At 29.1% G+C, this 20,175-nt stretch overlaps 1 protein-coding gene across 2 annotated transcripts in view; it reads right to left on the reverse strand.

Annotated features, from left to right (window-relative positions):
* The window catches only part of LOC132933963 (tyrosine-protein kinase receptor-like), a 418,129-nt gene that overhangs the window by 145,828 nt on the left and 252,126 nt on the right, over positions 1 to 20,175 (reverse strand). The gene's annotated exons all lie outside the window — the stretch shown is intronic.

The raw sequence follows: 20,175 nt of genomic DNA on the forward strand, positions 1-20,175 counted from the left end.
TATAAAATATATTTTACGTGGCTTCCCTTGGTCACACGAACAACATGTAGTTTGAACTCAAATAAATCCCATCCCATGCATATCCTTTGTAATTCCATCTATAATACCAGCCAATTTATAATTATAATTTTTTTTTTGTCTCGTCGGAAAACTTTTATTTTTATTTCTGTTTGCCACCCACATGGAATCAGATCCGCGTGACAGTTGTTTTTAATATAGATTATATGTTTTGGGATGGGTACAAAATTTTCGTTCCCCCAAATGATTTTAGTATTATTATTACTGAGTGAGTGGTAGCCCGTGGCGTGTTGAAGCCGCAAGAGACGACCGTTTATAAGAAAAAAAACATTTTAACATATTATACTTCACATATTATTATACTTCTCCTTATGTCGTGGTCGGTCACCCATGGTATAATCATGTTTGCAACGCCCATGAATTTCATTATTACGTATGGTGATTATGATTATTAATATTATTATGGTATCATACAATTTCTAAAAAACATGAAAAAAACATGTACATTATAATATATATTTATTTGTTCCTTGTGATTACGTCTAGCCCATTATCGTCTACAACCATGTATTTTTTTTCCAATACTTATCCTTAACCAAATAGTATTTAATCGAATTCAGAGCTCTGACTTCGGTCTTGGTCTCTGGTTGTCAGTAACCGTCACTTAAACACTCTACTAAACCTGGTAACTGAAAAGTATGAGATGTTAAAAAATAGGTAGTCAGTTTCAATAATCAGGTAACGTATTACGTAACTATTTATTTAAAAATAACCCTAATACACGGTGTTATCATAATTTATAATATTATATTTTATAGGTTTGTACATCTGACTACATGGCGGATGAGGGTAGTGTTGAGTTTATAGTTTATTAGATCAAACAAGTTTAATCAGGTTATCTTGGTCTTAGACTTGTGCAGGTGTATAATATTTTAATTTGAAAGAAGGTTGAATTTAAAAAGGTTGCATCTCAAATAGACTGCACGCCTATAACACTATATAATAGTAAATAAACACCGAACAATACAATTGGAACTAATAATGTAAAAACGGTTTTAAAACTATATATTAAATTTTAGAGTTATAATTATGATATTTATCTTTATTAATATTAATAAATCAACTACAGCGATATGAAATAAAACAAAATATTTTTATTTCTTAAATAATATATTACATAGGTACCTACTTGATATAAAAATAAATAAAATGTATTCAAGTAATTTACAATACGAATACGAAATATTCAATATTCTGTGAAATGAAATGTATTAGTTTTATGATTTTATTAGTTTTATCTTTTTTCTTGTGAACATTTTTTGATTAGCAGTGCTCCAAAAGTTTCAAGTAGTTCTATCTATAGATTGGAGATTGAGTGTAGCTGGTACTTAAAACAGGTAACTTTTTTGTTTTTTTTTCTGTAGTTCGCTTAAGCGGAATTAAAACAAACGACAAATGTAGCTTGTGATAAAATTTAGCATGACGTGTGGTTTTAACCGTGGTTCGCTCAGAATTGTTATTTTTTTTTTTAAATTTTGTTTCAGTACTTATTTCAGGTTTAATATAAAATCACTTATTATAATATGTAACACCACCCAAACAATAGCCTATCCAGCTATGTGAAGCTATTAACATTTGTAATTAAAGTGTCATTCATTTAAGAGTGTTATTCTTTGGTACTTTTATATACGATTACACGAATTGATTAAGTTAAGATTCGTAAGAGAGAAATAGAAAAAAAAATAAAGCATTTAACATTTTATTTACGTGAATAAAACTAATAAATATACTTCACTCCGGAAAATTTTATTACGTTCGTCGAAACACGTCGCGATTTTACTGCAGTATCGTTGGGTTATATTTTACCGCTTTTCCATAATTAAAAAAAAAGATTACAAATCATTTTTAGAGGTGTTGGTGGTGGTCTACTCAAAATAAAACTTTTTTTTCTATGGTTGTATTGCTTACATTATTCCCTCTTTGTAGCTGCGCTGGGGGTTGTGTAAATAAATAATATATTTTCAGAGTCTTCTCTCAAATTAATTCACACCGAAAATTCCACGAGTTTTTTTATTTATCATTTGGAACACCTAATTAAGTTATAACTTTTAAGTCTAAATGTAGTCAAATTTGTTTGTGTTATTTTTTACAAATACCTGTACTGTCCACTTTTAAATTTAATCTATATTATCTTGTTTTGCTGCTTCTACAAATTATTAGAGAGGTGTTGCAAATATAATGTTTTTTTGTATTTTTAAATCTATTTTTATTTTATTAATTTACTAAATGTTATATCTTACCCTTAATTTCATTTAATATAATTACCCATTACTATTTAAATTACTTTTTTTCATTTTTCAGATATTGTTTACACTCAATCAATTTCCATAAATAATTGTTCTTCATTTGTTTCTTCTTTCTTCACAACAGTTTATACACAAATGATGTAATTATGTTTAAAGTTTTACTTGAGAATGAATTCTGTGGGATATTTACCTGAAGACTTCCATTTTTGATTAGTAATTAGGTGATAATAAAATTTTTTCACGTTTCGCAGTCTCGCATCAACAAGCGTCTTATTCAATATGATATATATATACTCCTCTCAAGCCTTTGATAAACATACATTAAATGATTAGTTCACTAGAATATAGAGACTAGATTATATTAAAGACGCAAATATGCAATACATTTTCAGTAGTTGTTTCGAAGTTTAAACTAATAAGTTATTGAAAATACATAGGTCCAGATAGTAAGTAAATTATAATTTAATATTTTAGTAAGATTAATTGTGTACAACTTTAAGTTGAACGTTGATAATGGACACTTTTCAAAGCTTAAATTGTTCTCTTTCACTTTGAAGATTTCGATGACATATTTCATATACTGAAGAAAACATTTATACGTATTATTCATCAAAATATCTTGTGAAACAACATTTTCTAACATCAAACAGCCATTTTCAGACATCTATATATTTTAGATATACTCTATAATATAATATAATATACTAATACATAATTTAAATAATAAATTGTACCTATATCTATATACAAGATTCGCTGAAAGGAACTATATAATATATTATGCTGCTTGAAAAAACAAATCACACAGCTCATAATTAGGCCATACCAACAGTTATTTAGATTAGCCTCATCGGTCCAATCGATATAGCGAAAATACTATGGTAACATTTTGCAATTATTAAACAGTGGTCGATTGCTATTGCCCGTAGGGGAGGCTTACAGTCAAAATAGAAAAAAAACAAGGTACAAATTGCGTATGGCTATGAGTGTTGTTGGTCCGGACTTCTCGATCCGGCTGGCTAGCCCACCGGTCTCGAGTTCTCGTACTGTCCTGTACAGTGGCGTGTAACAAAAGGTCCAAGTGTTACTCAGGCAACACCTTAAATATGTGTGGGTGGGTATTAATAGAAGATAAATAGGAAATTTTATAGGTCGGTTTAACAGTATTATGAGGGGTAAGCCACCTAAAATTATTTGAGCAACGCCAATTTGTTTTACGATACACGCCACTGGTCCTGTACTATAATACTGGCCTCTCACCCTCTTGGTGCGCGTCGTTCGACTTCGGTGCGGCGGCCAGCTGTCTGACGGACCGAAGGTCGGTTGTCCGAGTTCAGTGATCAAGCTCATAAATACTTCATGATATGTTTTCCATTTATATAGCTTAAATTATAACTGTAATATTGTAACTTTCGATTACAACATGTATAATATTATAATCTATCATATTATTATGAGCCTAAATATAAGAATCATATTTTGTAAAGGAAAAAAAATTAAATATTATATGTATGTAGGTATATTATATTATACAACTTTTATATAAATATTATATAGTATATTAAAATACAAAGGTGATGCTAGATTTTTCTTTTCCAGCCTATGATTAACTTATTCTTCGTTACAATTAAATTTGAATGACTTAAGTTTCAAAACTATTTTTGACATTTTTTTGGAGAAACAATAATAACATAGAAACCTACCACCAAGTATAAATAAATATTTACATTTTATAAAGTTATAATTAAATTGTAACGTACGTGTCTATTTTGATATTTATTGCATGCTCGCAACCCTTAAAAATATTTAATATTCATCTACCTATAGGCTATAGTTGATAAATGGCGTGCTTACGAAAACGTACTTGGATTAAATACGTAATATTTACCGTATTATCTTGAGTTAAATGTACTGTGCAAACATCAAAAAAGTAATATATTTTTTTCCGACTCATAAATTAAAAAGCAATTGATTTTGTTTCAAATAAATTATTTATAATATTCATCGTATATGTTTACGGTTGAGAGTGGTATGACTAACGACGACTGATTTAGTACGTGATGGATATATAATGAATATAATAATATAAAACATCCCACACTAATCGTTTCGATAAAAATGATAAATATAAATTTAACCTTTATCTCCATTTTATTTTATTTTTAATAAGTAAATAATACAGAGAGCCCATGGTGCTTACACAAAATGGTTTGTAAATAATATAAAGAAATATAAAATATTATTTTTGGTGGATATTATCTACTTGATATACAAATTTATAAAATTCATCCATATAATAATTAATACCATTTAGTGATTCATTTGTTATTTTCATTAAATGATATATTATTACATATATTATGCATTTAAAAAAAATATTGATGAAAATTAATTTATCCGTTAGTTGTTATAGCCTGTAAATAAATATAAACATTATGATGTTTAGGTACAATATATACATTATACATGGTTAATTTTCTTGGAATTCATTTTGGAAAAATAAAGATTATTTTAAGTAGAACGACTATTTTTTTTTATTTGGAAATATTTAGTTTTTTCTTAAAAACTTTTAGTGTTAAAATGTTCGAAAGTTTTTACTCGTCAAACTTTTGATTGTTTTTTTCTTTATTAAAGCTTAAATTAAAATATATTTTTGAAACTCAAAATAAAAAGATAATATATTTACAAAAACAAAAATAATTAGAACAATAAAAATACTAATTTTATTCGAATTTAAAATAAACGTAATTAACTAGTCCTTAAATAAAGTTTGTGTCATTTTTTTTAATATTTAGGGTTGTATTATTATGTTTATCGAAAATTAAACAGTTGTGATTAACGAGTTTCCATATTTTTGAAACATTTTTCAACCGTAGAATTAAAAACAAATATATTCTAAATTATTTAATTTTACTACTGTAATTGAAATGTTAATCTCTTTCAATTCATATTATGATTGTTTTTAGTAGTTAAGACACTGCATAGTATCTCAGCCTTATTTTTAAGTAAATAATAACAATATTTACATTAGAAAACTAATCATTTTCAAAAATTATCATAGATTCTATCAATGTTTTATGTTAATATAAATTATGTATATCTTCATTGCTTAGATGTTCGGACAATAATTACTGTGCGTTAATAAAATGTATATAATAATTATTATTTAAATAAAAATAGTTTCATTTTATAAATTTCAGTGGAAGGACTTACGAAACAGTCAATACATAGTTAAAATTGGTAAAAAAAAATCGAAATATTTTTAAGTATTGTATTTATGATATGCTTGAAAAATCTAAAAATCAGAGTTTGAATACATGTTTTGATATTTAAGGGAAAATGGGGTTATTCATGCTTGGCGAGTCACTGTGTATACAGTAATGTGTGATGAATTTATGAAGTAAATATTATTGAAGTTTATGTTATTTTTTTTTGTTTTTGTTTTTAAATTTTACTCTTAATAAATTTACGACGCAATATTAAATGTTGGTTGTCGAATAAAAAAACATAAAGGGTTTATATAATATAATAATAATTTAAAACGCTTCACATATGCTGCATGCCTGCATTCAAATATTAAACTGCAGTTAAATATATGGAAGAAGTTTTATCGTTGGGTTATTATGTTGATTGTTATACAAATATTATTCCCAGTTTATATATTTTAACATTTTTAACTACTTAAATACATATCAAATTAACTAAAAAGTTATAGAAAATTATTATACTTAACCTACAAATATTATAATATTATTCTACAATTAGTAGAATCCCAGTTAGACACACATCGCTTCTTGTACGACAATAACTGAATATATTGTTTTATTCTATGAGACACAACTCTTTGTGCAAAAATTGTTAAAATGTATGTTTTTTTTTTTTTTATGGGCATTCTTAGTAAGTTAAAATACAAATATGTAATATTAGAATAAAGATGCTTTTAAACAATTGTAGGTAATTATAAGTATGATTATACCTCTGACTAGTATCGGTATAACTATTATTTAGTTGGGTAATACTCTGAGCTTTAATAACAAAACATTGTATTTCAACTAGTTTTTAAAACTTAAGGTTAAGTTTGAATTTGATTTAGTTTTTATTAGACATTATTTACAAAACAGCTGTCGTGAGTTATATTGATACATATATTATAATAGTTGAATAGCTTTAATAGCATGCACCTATATTATGCATCATTATAATATTATATTATGAATTATTAATTATTGTATCATATTATATAACTAAAGAAGCGTTCACATCGTTTCATCTTTTGAATTTCTAATATTATTACAAAGAACTATTTTGATATACCTATATTATATTGAATTTTAACTTTCATAATAACTTACTGAATATTATTATCAGTAAATAATTGCCCACTCTTCTAATAAGTGGGTAGTATAAAACATAATGATATAATATACGAAAAAGGATGTAAATATTGACTGATTTAGGTTTCTTTTCTAAATTTTACACGCCAAATTTTACCGCCTTAATTATATTAAATCTGTAAGAGTGATAAATATTTGAGTTTTAAAAACAATTACCTACGGAGCTCAGTACATTACAACTTATTAGTTAAATTGATTAATTCACAATAGATATAAAATTATTTTTTATTTATGATTTACGAAAGTTTTGAATGTATGTCTTGCTATTTAAATTAAATTGCATATAAAACTGCATGCATTGAAACTTTTTCACCACAGATTCATTAAAATAATGAAAAGCTATAACCTACATCTATCACCATTATTTAGAAGTAACACGTATTCGCACAATATTGTAAAAATAAAATAGGCGTTCCTGCTTAAAAAATAAATTTAAACTAAGTTACACTAGTATCTCACTATAGTGACTAGAATTTTTTTTACTTCTAAGATTTTAAGACTTTGAAATGTATTGTGATTGCAGCGATATATTTATTATATTATATATAGCATTAGAAAACTGTTAAAAATGTGATAAAGTAATATTTCAATAATATTATATTTGGATATTATAGCAAAATTGAATGTGTTCAATATTAACTATCAAGACTAAATTACTTATTATAGCATCAAACTGGACAATTATTAAAAAGTTAATCGTCAACAACGTTGGTAGGTAGATACTACTATTTTAGATCTACATCACACAACTAAGTTGAAGAATTGTGTTGACATACAATAATACCAATAACGAACATAGTAAAATACAAAGAGATTTTCAACTGCTAATATCACAGTGTGACCTCAAACTCGCGAGTCGAGGATTTACGTCCTGTTTGTGGCTCTGCTATACCCATTAATCCTGGAATGGGAAAGACCGAGTGAGCTGTGTTTCGTAGAAATAGATATTCAAAATAGAAAATTCACATCATCGTTTACTATGAGCTGAATGTGATAATATCAAATAGTTTTAGTGCAATAGTACAACTATGACATATTAATGTACCTAAACTTATATAGGAAAATTTCAAAAATGTATAAATAAAATAGTACGAAAACCGATTTAATATTATAATTTTTACACCATTCGCTATACTATATTATAACATACCTCAGCCAAACCGAAATTCCGTCAATTCTAGAACATAAATTCACTATTTCAGTCATTTCAATAGGTGAAAATGTTGTCACACATTAGAAACACGGAAACATAGTACTCACTATTTCATTAGGCTGGTAATTTACACTGTTACCGCAGCCACTTCAATACAACTGTGGTAGTTTACTGTGGTAGTTATCTCAAATACACGGAACTCTAATGATTCCAAATCTGTTGCTCATTTTTTCCAATACGCGATAAAAATGTTTGCAAACACTTGAGAAAGCAGGGTCGAGTAAGTGAAATGAGTGAAGCTCCTTTTAGAAAACGGCCGTGAGTAAGAACTCGTACGTTGAGGGGATCTAATGAAAAGGGCGTAAGTGGATGGGGATTTAAGCTCATCCCGATTTGCACAAGTATAAAATTCAATTTCTTTTATATTCCATACCATCTACACTATCCCATAATCCGCCCAAGTGTGGGGGTGCTCAGAGAGGGATAAAATGTCACGTAATTCCTTGATTGTCCATAAAACGCTGGATACACACGGTATGATCAACTGAAGTGTTCAACCTCTTCACGTTTTCGTACCTATTGTACCACCGGACAAACACAACGGGTTTTCCGAGAAATATTAGGTATTTCACTTTGTCTCCAGCGTTCAACAGGCCAAGATGAATGCGCAATAAATGCATATGTGGTAAGCCATACATGTAATGGTTTTGTATCAAAACACGAAAACACTTCGTCAATCTCAAGAGTAAGGGCATTGTCCGTAATCGAAGTGACGCTCTGCAGTAATCACGTGGTTACGTTAGGCTTTTAGGGGTTGAAACATGAGACCTACAACATGTATGTATAACATTTATTCCTCGACCGTTAAAAGGCAATTATTGCAAACGCATTGCTGACAGCTCGTAGATTACAGTCCAGGATGCAATAATTTATCATGCTAGTGTACGCAAGTGACATAAGAAATATTTTTTTTTTCACTGTGAAATAGCTTTAGAATGTTTGACCTTGATACATATCGTTGTACAATGCGTTTTCCCTCACTTTCGTGCGTGTATAATAAAGGTAACTCTCATCCATAATCACATGGATTCAGCCTTTTATCATAGGTATAAATATATTGCTATTAGTTTCTAAAGTAATTTATTTTACTATTTATAATAAAAAAATGGTATAATCTATAAACTTGCAAAATCATCGAATTATTCCAAATGTTTTGAAATTGTCATAGTGTAAAATAAAATATAATATACATAAAAGTTTTAAATCACCGGGAAAAATATTTTTGAATAGAACAAAATAACTAAAACCGTTACAAACCCTTTAAATTTAAAATGTTGTCAACATTTATGCTACAAATGTCTACATCAAAAATCAAGCTTATATTATATGATTAAGATTTTATTATTCCAGCATTAACTTATTAAGTTAACTATACACAATCATGATTTAGTCATACAATTTTAAAATTTTTTAAGTTTTAGCTATAAAATAATTCAATAATTGATTAATTTAATTTGTCAACATTTGAACTGAAAACCTGCATAATATCTATGTTTAATATTTTTAAACGAATATAATAAAAACTCTCAAGAAACCTTCTGTTAAGTTTTCAAGGTTTTTTACGTGTACAACGATATTATATCATTGAATTCAAATTGAACACCATCGATTACAGTGACCCATTTGTAACCTACTCTATAGCAGAGCGATACCCACTTGCCCTTCTTTTTTTATTTGTATGTATACACAATAATTAATCGAAATGATGCAACTTTTCTGGTGAAAAAGTAAATTTAATTGGTGCATTTAGCAGGTCAAAAATGATAATTTTCAGTAGTTTTCAAAATCATCGGGAAAAACCAAAAATTAAATGAAAAAAAAAACAGGAATTTTATGAAAAATAATTTTTTAACAAAATCTAATGGTGTAACTCAAAAAACAATGTTTGTGATAGAAGTACTTTCTATAGGTACGTCATAAAATATTAAAAATATTTTCAATCATTTTTAGCTATTTGTAGGCATAATAAATGTTTGATTTTTTAAATTATTGACGTACATTTTTGACTCGGTCAAAAAATTAAAAAAATGTTTACAAGGTTACTCATGAGTTTTTGTTTGTATAAATTAAAAAAAGAAAGTTGAGCTTCAATCCACAATAGTTTTCGATGAGCATTTGAAAGTAGAAATTTGATGAAATTCGAAAAAATTGCGATAATTGTTTCTATTCATAAAAAAATTATTTAAATTTTTTTACTGAACTGAACTAACTTGCTAAGACAAAATAATGTGACAATAAAATGCGAGTACGCATAACCCGGAAATTATGAGCTACTCGTCAATGAAAATAAATAACGTACCTCCTATATATTACCATACTCGTATGGATAAAATATAATAACCCTACGAGTAAATAATAAGGTGTAAAAGTACCAACTATTTATATTGACTGAGATACAAGACAACAATAAGTCGCATAACGGAAACTCGTATAATCTTAAAATATAATACAACACAGTAATTGCAGCCGAGGAGACTGAGGTAGAAATTACGCTTTCTACGATTACTTAGACTATAACTGACGTACTTATCCAGTCTCGTGTTGACGAAACCGAAGTCATAGTCGAGCGTATACGACGGCAAAGGGTCCACGTCGGTTGTGAATGTCCACCGGGCGGACCGCGAAATAATATTCCACCCCCGTGGCCATTCCCGTCATATTGCAGACGATTGGCCGCGGCCGGCCTTTGCTCGGTGGTGGGGCCTTGACGAATGTCAATTTTCCCCATTGGACTTCGTCGGGGTCGCATTCGTCATCAAAGACGCAGGCGAACAACTCTTGGCCAGCCATGGCCGCGTACAGGTTATAGGATCCAATGCCGATCCCGTCTTCCCATGTAAGCTGTATCATTCCCGGCCCGGTGACCACCGTCAGCTTAGGAATGGGCGGCACTTTCTTCCAACCGTGGTTGATCGCGTGCTTCGGCGGGTAGGGCAGTGCAGGCATGGGGCTACGTATCGGCGACCGGGGACGCTGAACCACTGTGACCACGTGGCCACGGTTGCGGTATACCCCGTTGTGCATCGCCGCCACTTCGCCGGTGGCTGCTTCGACCCTTCGGTCGATCAGATCAGCCCCTGGCTGAACAGTCACGCGGGAGTCATCGACACCGGGGCTGCCACCAATGGATTTTCGCTTTGACTTCTTCGGGCATGGCTTTCGAAAGTCGATTGCCGACAAAGTATGGGCACTAGCGTCGATCGTTATGGTTATACCTGTTGAATCCATATTGGATCAGAAAAATGTGTGTGTTATCGACGAAGGACGGTAGACCAATGACTCTTTATGATGTAGGCGTTATTGACTAGGCGTAATAAACTTAAAACGCGTTGCCGTGGAAAATCTTAAAACCGCTCAAAAATAAAAATAAAACACGGGTTGTTAAGCCAGTACTAGTACAAGTCTTTATAAATATTACGATAATTCTTGGAAAATTATTTACCGCAGTGAAAACTGTATCCTCGTACTCCACTACCACACCACTTTCCGTCTCACGGCCAAGGGACTGGGATAATATAATACAAGGAGAACTGAATACTATCCAATATTATTTACGTTTAAAATATTTAATCCCTCTAGACACCTAATGTACAGTGGAGCAGTACCCGCTTCACCATCATTTTTATTTTCCAGATTATTTTGAAAAATACTGATCATTTTAAAGTTTGGAGTCTATACATAAAGTAAAAAGATATGACCACTTAAATGTAATTTTCTATCAAAAACTACCATCAAAGTTGAAAATTTAAGCATTTTTCTACCACTTTTCGTGTATATAAATACACATACACAGAAAAACTATCATAAAATGCGTAAATTAATATATTTATAGCTCCTCTTAGAATCTAAATTATGTATATTTCCATAATATTATATTTATTGATTAAATACATAAAAATAATTCTCTTTAGTGATTAATTAATATCATATATTATAAATTACAATTGATTTTCAAAACTCTTATCGTGTAATTTTTTCAATCAGTACTTTAGGATGATAAAAGGTCTTTAATTATGAGGTTACATTATTTGTGATTACCTGCGTGGCCCATATTATAATTTACAATCGTTGAAATGAGGGTGAGGGTACGAATATAGGGTACTGCAGTTCAGTGTTAGTAAACTCCGAGAAAAAACTAAATTTTTTATAAACTTACCTTTTACCATTTACCTTTTTATAGTAAACTGAGTCCCAGGTTTAAAAGGTTTAAGGTAAACCGAGTCACCCCAAAACAAAGTTGGAATCCATGATATGTACACATTTTCCTTCTAACTTTGACAGGCTTAGTGGTTATAAAATATGTGCTTTTTTGTTTTGCCAATATTTGTATTTAATAATTATTTCACTGTTTTTTTTTATTATGTGCAAACTAAAAAATAAATGTATATAAAATATTTATAACAAACTCTAATCGTATATTTTTATTTGCATATTTCACCAATTCTTGTACCTAGCAAAAATGTTCTTTTTCAATTGTTGTACACATCTTTTTAATAATCTCTTTTCCACGTATTTTCAAATATGAATCTTTTGGAATGTCTTAAAGTACATCAATAAAATGATAGATATTAGGATGAGAATAATTAAACATTCCATTTAGTTCCAAATTAAATATTTTATAGCTATTTGGTTTCCCGTTTTTTATTGTCATCTTAAACTCAACTCATACATTAGGAGGAAATAAACCAACCAGATTAATATAGGTAATAATATGTTTGAAAAACGTAATTTAAAAACGCCTACATTTTCGATATATAATATGTTCATAAAATCTTCAACGAAACTCTGACTAAATTCATTTTTGATATAATAAAAGGTAAACCAAAAAGTTATCTTAAAAATATAATTTATCAACAATAATTATTTTTTAAAAAATTAAATTATATTATTTACTCTGACTTAATAGTGAAATAAACAAGTATACTCTGTTAGGTAATGAGATGTAAATAACACTGATGAAATAACACTGTTTTTTGAGCTTAGTTTACCGGTTGATATTTGGGGCCCAAATTACCTCTACCCCCGCAGTGATATAGAGAAATCACGAGCATCCGAATTCCATGTACGTTTACACATACATTGGTAAATTTGTTTTATTTATTAAATTATTTAAAAACACTCCTTAGTATTCTGTAAAATATCAATCTGAAATAATATACATTCTATTAATGAATACTGTTGTCAATGAGCTACACGATAAATGTTTTCTACTGTGATTTGATTAACTTACTGTGTTTAGTTTTAATGTTAATGATGGTTTTGATATATTATTATGGGAAGTGTATCATACCAATATGTTGCATTTTCTTAGATACTACACAATAACTGTAGTGAACATTTTGGTTTTATGTTAATAACTAAATTTAGGAGCTCGGTAGTCCATGTTTTATAGTATAGATAAAATACAGCTATTCTATACCTAATATTATTAACTTTAATATTAAACGCTATCAACTTAATTCAAGATGAATTAATTTATGTCCAAAAAATAATTTAAAAACTCATATCATCAAAATAAAATAGACATTCTTAGAATAACCAAGGAAACGTGATAAATGTATATTATTAATTTTTAAATTTGTATTTTAATATATATGATTATTCACCAATCATGGTTGTTCACTATTTTTCTTCATTAATTCAAATACTGATTTTTGGAGTAGTTAAATATACTGTTAGACCATATTTTAAAATACATACTTGAAATGTGTTTTACTACTTAAGGAGTGAAGCTATAGCCTAGTATAAAGCTCCAAACTTCTGTTTTCAAATGAGAAACCATTATTTCTACTGTACCTAAGTTATTTAACAGTTAATTTTATTGAAAATATTGATCTATTAAATTCAAATTTTACAAGTAGCTTCTGAGTTATTTAACATTGTTGTGTACTAAGGATAATAGGTCCATCATAATGGGTTTTGTATGCTATAGGTAAGCTACTATCATTCGAATTTTAAATTAGATACATCAACATTTCTCATTTGAAAAACAAAAGTTTGTATCGCCACGAGTCACTCTTTAAGTAACACAAAAAAGTCTCAATTATTTTATTAAACTGTCTTAGCATATTATTTAAAAATTCCAGAAATCAGAATATTAGAATAATTTCGATATTCAATGAAACAATGGGAGAGGAGAACACTGAGCGTGCTTGGAGAATCACTCTGTATATTTTTTATATTTTTTTACCTTTCATCGCCTGAACCAAATAATTTTAATATCGGAAATACTGCAAAGCCACGACCGCCGATCGTATCTAACCGCTCTCTGAAAACGGATCATAATCATCTAGCAAACTAATAATATTTGGTTCAGATTTTTCTGGGGTGATCATAATAACGATTATTTGAAATTAATGTGTGTCGCACAGAATATTATGAACGACTGGATAAATAAAACCGTGAGGTTACGCCTCGGTGGGTGCGACCGTGAAGCTGTGTTTGTTTTTGACTGTCGTTCTATTAAACCCGAGAGCCATGCCGTAGTACATTATGTGCTTTTAATGATTCCGTTTAATTTAAACTGTCCACAATTTTAATACTATCCGGCCCGAGTACTTGAAAAAATCGATCGACCAGATTTTTGTCACCTCAAAGTTTTCTCGCAAACGTATTTCCGGTTATTATGCTAAGCAACTGAGCAGCATAGTTGGATAGATGACGCAGAACCGATCTGAAATCCAATTATGCTTTTTGTCATAAGGTACTAAAATACTGGTAGTGACCAGTCGTCGGTCCTAATGGCCGAAGCTATTTGGGCAGATTTAATAGGTTGCTGTGACACATTGATGGTAAAAACCATTTCGCTCGGACAACAGACAAGTCGACAAGAACCGCGTAAGTAATCGTAGTTATAACTTATGAGTAACTAATATGTCGACATAATATTATAATAATTTAAGTTTGTCCGTTAAATAACGTTTCAATGTTTTCGAAATCAATCACTTAATTAATATTATAGTTTTTTTCAAACCGGAATAGTTTTTTTTTTAAAGAATTAAATTGTCGAAATAAAAACGACATTGCGCACAGTCAAATAGTTATTCGGTTTGTATGGTGAACATTTTTTTTTCTTATCTATACCTTTTTGGCTCTTTCCCACGCGAAACTTTCTTTCTATATAATTTGGAAATCAGGAAACAACTAACAATGGTACTGACGTGGAGCACTTATTGTCTAAGGGTGGAGGAGTGAGCAAAGACCCCATCCAAAGCCTTTGCGTTAATGAGTTCTACCCTGACAAGGTAGTTTTTTTTGCGAATGGCATAGCATGCTAATACAGAAAATCTGAAGTAGGATATAAAATGAGTTTAAGTTTTAATAATGTTTTTCGGTCTCAAACATCTTGAAGACCTATCTTTATATTATATATTTTGTTGGCGGTCTTCGCTTTCTAGCATAACAATAATGTTACCACGTCCTCATAATATTATATTATCATTTTGAGAATTAACGCCATTATAAAGTTATCATTCACCGTATCGTTTTTCATTACTTACTTGAATTTTCTAATAATATAACATACATTATGTCCGGTTGAATATAGATAATATTATAATGATCGTTGCAGTATAATTTTATTTTACCAAATAATATGTTTTAATTTAACATTTATTTTACACCACAGCCAAAACTACAATGTTGCATAATATCATTATGACCAGTGGCCGTTTGTACGCAATGCGTATCATATAATATGTTAATATTTTCTAAATTTTATCGTCGTTAAATGTTTTCATCTGAATATGTCATTGTAATATTATTTTAATAAAATATACCGACAACGGGTGTGTTTATGCGCAAGATAACGCCGCACAAATTCGCTATATTTTTTTAGCATGTATTTATTATATTGGTATTATTATTATTATTATTATTATATGCTTGACCGCGCGTCCGATTACAATTGCACATTATTATACGTAATATCGTACACGAGGCCATTTCATTAAATTAATTTCGTTAAGCGACCCGTCAAACACAACACGTAAGTTGGACATTTGCCTTATTTAGTACACGCGCGCAAGGAGTAAATAAAAAGTAATCGTTTCGAGCAATTAGATTATCGTCGGTACAATAATTGTGCTGCTGCTGCTGCTGCATTCGATGCATGTGACCTACATTTCCGTAATCACTGCGATATTGTCAAATCGACTGCACTGATCGTACGTATTTGGATTTCGCTCCAATCACTTTCCCGTAAACAAAATTTCTCTTAAGTCAGATTTATGTGACGAATCACCGAATTCGGATTGGGTTTCTGTAGACAAAATAATCGACCGCCCGATGGCACGACAACGTTTTTACATTTTATTTTGTCCGCGTACCTTCGTCTTATATTATTATTATTATTATTCTCTTCGATATCATTATAATATAAGTAACATATGTATATTATTTTGCGATCAACACACACCATAAACGAATAAACACCGTTGACTTTGCAAGTCTACTGCGTGCGAATACCGAATATATATTCAAAGTTACTTTATTAAGCCGATAAGCAGTTAAATCATTAACAATAATATAATACCATTATTATGTTCGCATTTGATCGGTTTTAAGCACCAACATATTTTATTGTTTCGAATCGCATGCCTGTGTTATATTGATTATTATTATTATTATTAACTATTGTCTAATGGAATAGTTTCCAATCAGGCGCAGATATTTAACGATAATCAATACTTCATAATATTATTATTATTATTATTATTATTATTATTACACAAAAGGCGTAGTTATTGTTAATGATGACTTAAGTGTAAGTTTGTTTCGTGGATAGAATGTAAATTTGTCGTATATAATATGCATTCCAAACAATTGAACTAAGCACGGCACCAATCAAAATATTATAATGAGTTCAATACCAATTAATTTATCATCAGTGCATTGGTTTATTGATATTTTATAAACGATATGGCATAATTATATCATTATATTAATTAATTGTTAAGTTATACGAGGTAATTTAAATGTCATTAGACATTTTGATTCTATAGACTCAATTTAAACCTGAACCAAATCATCTGCAGATATTATTAAATGGCTACGACTATAATGATTATTATAATTATACAGTGCACGTAGGTGTTTTACCATGTTAATTAAACATTAATATTATTCAATGCGTTTGCATTCCTACTTGTGATTGTTATGTGCTACTTTCGTTTGTAAAAACGAGCGTAATAAATTATCATAATATCGCGGTGTAGTTTGACCCTTCAAATACAATTTAAACATAGCTCGCCACGTTTTTAAAGATAATATAACATGTACAATTATATTATATGATTTTTTACGTTTATTACATCTTTTCTACTGACTTTTACATTTTAGACTTTAGAGTGTTTGACTATAAATTACTGCAGACTTTGCTACGACTTTCTTTAGAGGAGCCAAATAATCGTGTCTGCTAATATATTTAAAAATCCTGATGATTTGATTATGGCCATTGCCTTCTACTGTAGTGATAACGGTATATTTTAATTTTAAAAAATATTGAATCAAATCCAAACAAATGTTGTTCTTCGTATTTAGGATGTTGTAGTTTATTATATTATAGTATTGCAGCACGTCTTTCTAAGTGGTACCTGTTTGTTCTTTAATATTTATTTATCAACGTTCACAGCAGTTTGTTTCCTATGATGTTTTATGCCAACAATAATAATATTACAATCAAAATTTGTATAATATCAAATCAGTTTTGCACATAAATTAATATCAGAGCTGCTGTTTCGTACAGTTATTTTTGTTTTATTTCAAAACGAAAATATAAATTAAAACGTGAAATGTAAATTTTTGAATTAAACAATAAATGTTAATTTATAAACTATACTAAATTGTTTACCATCATAATCAATAAATTAAAACTATAAAAAAAATATAATATCAAACAACATTTTTTGGTTCACAAGTGTATACAAATTTACATTTAATTAATTTATTAAAAAACCGCCAAGTCGAGTGAACATTGTCATTGAGTGAGCACTGTAATGGATGTGTTAAATGTGAGTTCAGTGGTTAATCAATGCATGATGAAAAACGATTCAGAGTTTAAGCTACAGTTACTAAACAATTGTTTAAATGATTGTAATAAATATCAACATTTTAACAAAACATATACATTGCACATATTTTTCCCCCAATTCTTTGAAAATATGTCTTATTTTGACCCACTGAAGTATAAACTAGATCCTATTTACTACCATGATTCTCTTCAAATGTTAATGATCGGAGCATGTTTTCTACTGAAGAATTGTCTCCAGACACAAACAATAAAAAATTTTTTTTTTTTAATAATAATATGCACATCAATTGAAAATCAATACGTCATTTGTCAGTCTGTTTAGAATATAAAATCGATTATTGACAAAAGCATTATAAATTACTTTTTTGTAAAATAATTTAAATTTTGCATTAACTATGAATTTTTAAATTATCGGTCAATGTTTTAATACATTTTCATAATCTTTTTTTTATACACCTAATATATAAAATATCCAAACTCAGACGTTCTCGAAATACCTGCAGCACTACATTTTAAACCGAGTGTATTATAATAATATGATCTACATAGTAATTCCCAAGTTTGTTTAGTAATCTAATATGCATTCTCAAACAACTATATTATATTTTATATAGGTACGTGTGCTCGGTTCGAATCCAAAATGTACGGGCGAAGATGGCAGTTTCACTTTGGGTATAATACCATTATTTTCACTGAAGTAGGTACCAATCTAATAATACGTATAGGTACATGTGGACACGCGCAGTGAAATTACCTAACTGAATATCGAAATATGCTTCAACTGTTCGATAATTTGACTAACAAAAGGCCGTTATAAATAGATATAGATTATAGAATAAAGACATTATAGTGTAGTGCAGACATTGTACCGTCCGGGGTCACGTTATAAATATTGTAAAGACGTCATGATGTATGCTATTTCACTTTTAACAGGGCAAACAAAATTTTTTTTTCCAACTGGACACACTTAAAACAATTGGTCATTATTCATATTGTGTATAATTTACATAGACATCCACAAAATGCCAACTCTGTTGTCAACGGTATAATATGTAGGTACGAACGCGCATTAACATACGCACAGCTACTTAACGGCCGCGCAATACTATACTCAAACGGAAGTACTTACAGTCGGCATGTCATAATATTGTAATAAGTTATACCTATAGTGATTTTGTTAACGGAATGAACGGTCATATTATTGTAATTGAAGAATTTTAAATGTTGGAAACTAAATGATTTGAGGTTTGGTAAAAACGTTTTACAACAATAATATTTTCCCAATCGTTAACAATTAAATTATAATATTCCAACCAAATTTACCTTCCTACCATAAGTACTCGTAATTCAATTATTTTAAATATGCGTCTTCAATATAATTTATTTATAATGTTATACTGAAATGGTATTTGAATTTAACTTAAGCACCAATAAGAATCACAACTTTTTTTAAAGAACATAATAATAAATTACAAATTATAGTATACATTTTTTTTACCTGTCAAGGCACCTATCTTGCGATCATATTTAATGGTTCATAAGCAATTTATTTGGTCCAATGTCCGTGCAATAAAAGTACTTATCGCACACAAAATGGTTAAAATATCGAAAAATTTAAATTATTATTTGCGTGCGTCCAAATTATAAATAAAAACCTTTTTATATAATACTGGTGACGAATTTGTATCCTTCGTAATTTCTCAATGGGAGGTATAAAACATATTAACTGCATAAGATAAATAAAAATTAATTTGATATAATAATATGGGACCTCTTGCATTACAAAATATATGTTATTTATTTATAAATTAATTTAATTTAGATTATTTACCTATTAAACAACTTTTCCAATACAATATGACTATACAAAAAAATTGAGTTTACTCAGGTAGCTATTTTGAGATTTTTTCAAATATGTACATTTTAATTGATTATAATATTGTTATAATATTGACCTCTAATGAAAAGAACCGATCACATAATTGTGCTTTAAAGACATCTAATTAATGTAAAACCAGATATTGTATTCTTCTTGGAATTACAATTCCACATTGTTATGAATTTGCACGTCTTTAACTAAAATGTAATTTCAAAATAATATTGGATACCTACCTACATAAATAATTATTATTGTTACAAATTGCATAACCACTATTGTTTTATTTTACCAACATTTTTTTAATTTTTATTGTCTGAAGTCTACTAAAGGGTATT

Source organism: Metopolophium dirhodum, chromosome 1, assembly GCF_019925205.1.
Source record: "Metopolophium dirhodum isolate CAU chromosome 1, ASM1992520v1, whole genome shotgun sequence".
Taxonomy (NCBI): Eukaryota; Metazoa; Arthropoda; class Insecta; order Hemiptera; family Aphididae; genus Metopolophium; species Metopolophium dirhodum.